We start from the raw sequence: 4,572 nt of genomic DNA, 5'->3' as shown, positions 1-4,572 counted from the left end.
AAGACAAATCTGTGCCGAAGCACTGTTTGATCAGACGAGTGCCTCAGTTCAGGATTGTTCTTTGACAGCTACAGAAACAGCAGGACGATCAGCGCCTTCAGGAACAGATGAATTTGATCTTGAGGCTGTCGTAAAACAGGTCCCTGAAGTCTGAAGACTCTTCAAATAGTTTGGGCCAGCAAGGAGCAGCTGTACGTGGCGGCTGCGGTAACTCGGGGCTCCGAGTCTCAGAGAGCGTGGTGAAAGGTGACCCCCAGCTGGCTGCTGGAGGAAGCTGAGGCAGCGTTCAGCTCTAACCTTTGCCTTCTTGGCTGGCATCTTTGCACTCCTGCTGTCAGTGGGTGTTGAGTGTCCTTCCCGGCAGCCTCAGAACGTGCCCTCAGATGTAGGCAGCATTTAGCAGCTAGAATTCCCTCAAATAGAAAGAGTACAAATGATGCGTTTTCTGCTTTTGCTTTGGAACTCTTAGCTTGAGGTTTTCCTGCAGGCCATGAGGTTTCTTGCAGCAGCAGGGATGAGTTGTGTTAGCAAGAGGCTGTTCTGTGCTTCGACTGTGGGAAGATGAATGGTTACGTGTGCACCGTTAAATATAACTTGACACCTAGCACACCGCACTTGCAGCCTGTGGGGTGCTTTAACAAGCAGGTAAATCAGCAGAGGCTGTTTTGCAGCCGGGGTGATGCTGGGTGATTAAAAAGCAGGGGCAGAACAAGGAGTTTCTAGTGTTTGTTCTTGCTTGTCATCCGACTCTCCACTTCCACTGTTCTTTAAAAAAAACAAAAACAAACAAACAAACAAATAAAAAAAAAAACAAGCAAGGGGTAAGCATCTTAATATCTTTATTATAAATGGAAGGCACAAAAGAGGCCAGCAACAGAGACTGTCCAAGAGAAATGCTTTGTGCTTTATAAACAAACAAGGAAGTACCCTTAGGTGGGTGTGATAATCCTCCTCTAATGCGTTTTTGGGGTGCAAAAATAGATTTGTTCCTTTCTTGCTGTTCTCTGCAGGACAAAGGCAGAATAGGCACTGCAAAGTTAGACCAGGGAGGTCAGTTTGTTCCGTACTGAGAAAGACAAGCCTGTAAAACAAACTAGACAGATTTTCTTTGTAGTATTCATCTTCCTTCAGCAAAGGCAAAGCTTATGACACTTGTTGGTGTGTATTTCCAGACCCCCAGCTACTGGCACTGTAGCGCATCTCTAATTCTTTGGTACAAAAGGTTCAAAATCTCTTAATGCAAAAATTTTACCAGCACCCTGGAGCAAAAAAAAAGAAATCTAAAACCCTTACCAACTTCTATTACAGACCTGCTGAGTGCACCAGAGTTACTCATTTTTATTCAGGCTTTCAGGGGCAACTTCAGTTGGTTTAGCGCTTGGATTGCTATGTTGGCAGATGTCAGTTTAAAAAAAAAAAAAAAAGCTTTTGAGGTCCTTTTTAAAATGAGACTGCTTTTTTGGAATTTGGAATACTGCAAGGTATCGTTGGTTTTGCTTTCTTCCTATTCCTTAGACCAGATCCATTCAGATTCTGAACAGCGTTCCCGGTGTGTTCAGGAAAATGGAAGGCAACAAGCAAAATGATGAGCTCCTTGGGCAGTCAAAAGAGCTAAATCTGGAGAGTGTTTTGAGTCAAACTTCCATGCTAAGGAGCACCAGTAATTGTTAGAAGTAGCTGCAGAGGAACCTGCATGGCACTGGGTGTGTTTCTGAAGGTGCTAAAGGTCCGAAGTGACGATTCCTATCCATACTAAAGAAGAGAAGGAAACCTTGCACTTAACTACTGTTTTTATTCCCTTTGTCCAGCAGTCAAAAGCAGTAACTAATATGAGAACCCAACTTTTCCTCTCTTTATTTTAGATTTGGGAAAATTCCCTGCCAAAACAATATTTCCTGGAAAATTCACTAGTGTTTGTGTGAGTAAAAGCTTCCAACCTTTTATTATTAATTTGTAAGAACTATTTCATCCACTTTTGTCCAGAAGAGTCAGAAATAATTTGCACAGAAATGTGCAGCGTTTTAATGAAAGGATTCAGAATCACTCTGAATTGAACTTTATCTGGTCTGGTTGCAGGTTTTGTGACATTTAGTGTCTTTAAAAAAAAAAAAAATCAAAATTTCTGACTTCATATCAGAAAAAAAGAAAAAAAAATGCTTGTGGCGAAATAAAATCTGTTGCAGCTCTGCTCATCGAAAACTCATTGGCTGTTAAATTGGACCTAAGTCGTCTTCTCTAACCTTTCATGATCCTGCAGCAATGGCTGATGATGGATATATGGATTAGGGAACAGCACGTGATGGCAAACCTGTGGTATTTGCTACTGTACTGGGTCTGGCTGGAATGTTTACTTTCCCTGCAGCAGCCCATACAGTGCCGTACTCTGTACTTGTAGCTGGAACAGCAGTGTTATCACACCAGTGTTGTGTGTACTGCTGAGCAGCAGTGGCACAGCATTGGGCCTTTCTCTAACCCTCCTAGGGGGTGGGCAAAAAGGTGAGGAGAGAAACATCACTAGGGCAGCTGACCTAAACCAATCAAAGGGATATTCCATACCATGTGATGTCCCACTCAGCAATAAAAGGTGGAAACAGGAAGAAGAGGGGAGGGGTGGGCTCTCGTTGGGAAAACGTCGGTCCTCCTCTCGAACACCGGCTGCGTGCGTTGAGGCCTTGCTTCAAGGACGTGGTCAATCATGGCTCATTTGTGGGAAGTAGAGAGTAATTTCTTTCCTCTGCACTTCCATATAGCCTTCATTTATTTTGTTTGTTTGTTTTCCTCCCTTCTTTTTATTTTTCCTTTTCCCCTTTCCCTTTTTATTTCCCCTTAGTTAAATTGTTTAGTTCATGGTAGTCTTTATTTAATTATTATAATTTTTTCCCTTTAATTAAATTATCCTTATCTCAACCCGTGAGTTGTTCTTTGCTTTACTTCTCCCCCTCCTCATCTAAAGGAGGGGGAGTGAGAGAGCGGTTGTGGGGTTTAGCTGCCCAGCACGGTAAAACCACCACAGCTACAGCGCAGAAAGAAAAACCAAATTGCTTCCAAAAAATCAAAGTAATTCAAAATCCTTGGTATCATGCAGCCGTGCCACTGGCAAAGTGAGCATTCCCCTGCCTCTCAAAGCTTGCTGTACCCTTGATCTGCTGTCTTGCTGCTGTTAATTGATTGCAACTCTACATGTCTGATCAGGGCTACGAGTTGTTCTCGATATGGAGATCATACAACATCTACTGTGCACGCTTGTGTGTATAGATATGTTTATCCTGTATGCATGTATATCCGTATACATATTTGTGTGCTGGCCCCCAGATCCCTCATGTTACAAAGCATCGGCCTCGAAGGCATACTCATCAAAATCTTTTGCAGAGCCTCCATTTTTTTCTAGTTCCCTCAAAATGAGAGAATTTTTACGCGCTCTCTGTGTCGAAAAGGCAAAAATTCTGATTTTCACTGTCGCTCTCGCTAACTTTCTCTCACTCCCTCCTCGTGTGTGTATAAACACAGATGTGTGTATGCGTATGCACATCAGTGGATTTAGATGCACTGGTATGTTTTTTGCTGTACAGGTAATAAAGACGGGGAAAGGTTTTTGTGTTTTCTTAATAGGTGAAGAAATCTTGAAGACCAGAGATTGGAACATGCTGAATTTTAAATTAAAAAAAAAAAAAAGAAAAAAAAAGTTAAATTGTCCGGCTGTGGAAGATGGAGCCTCATTTTTGCAGCCACTTTGAATCACGAGTTCATCTCTAAATGCGCTGTTTTTTTTTTTGTTTTTGTTTTGGTTTTTGGTTTTTGTTTTTTATTTTTTTGAAGAGCTAACTAACCGTGGCTGCATCCAGTCTGAGAGAGCATTCAAATGGACTTGCTTCCTCTCTTAGTTATAAGCTGTTTAAAAGCGCATCCTTTGTTTGAATTGTGGATGAGAGGTTCCCTTGGCAAAGTGAGGAGGAAAATTCTTCCTACCCCTTTATTATTAATTCACGGATTCAGTCTTGGTTCGGCCTACAGGAGCAGTTAACTGGAAGCCTTTGAAGATCGATAACTTTGCTGAGGTTGTCCAGGTAGGTGAAATCGAAGACCCACAGGGCCTGGAACGTGCTGTTTAATGCGTCCTAACTGTGTTCTAGAGAAGTTATTTGTAGCCATAGTTGATTATTGACTTGCATGTATCATCAGGTGGTTTTTTAAGGAGTGACTCCGTTTTCAGGCTTCCAGATGTGCTCCAGGTCATATTATTGAGGATGTGGAAGAGAACGCTTGCTGACAAAGCTCCTGGCAGCTTTACAGAACTTTAATATTTAGTTAGTTCATGTAACAGCTGATTTCAAGGCTTTGCTCTCTTTGAGAGACTGATAACTTGATTTGATTAACTGAAGAAAGCTGGAAAAATGTTTGTTCCTCATTATTTTTCACTTGTTACTTTCTTTCGGGTTACTTTTAAAAAGAAGATTTCACTGATCACAAGCCAGTAGAAGACTTTCAGCCCAAGCAAGGGTGAAGACAGCTCTCTCCAAGAGCAGAGGAAGTCCCTGTGGAGAGAACCCGAGCTTGTTAGCAGAACTCGTCGGC

This window comes from Aythya marila (assembly GCF_965140915.1).
Source record: "Aythya marila genome assembly, contig: HAP1_HAP1_SCAFFOLD_219, whole genome shotgun sequence".
NCBI classification, from domain to species: Eukaryota; Metazoa; Chordata; class Aves; order Anseriformes; family Anatidae; genus Aythya; species Aythya marila.
Note: the sequence above shows the minus strand (reverse complement) of the source record.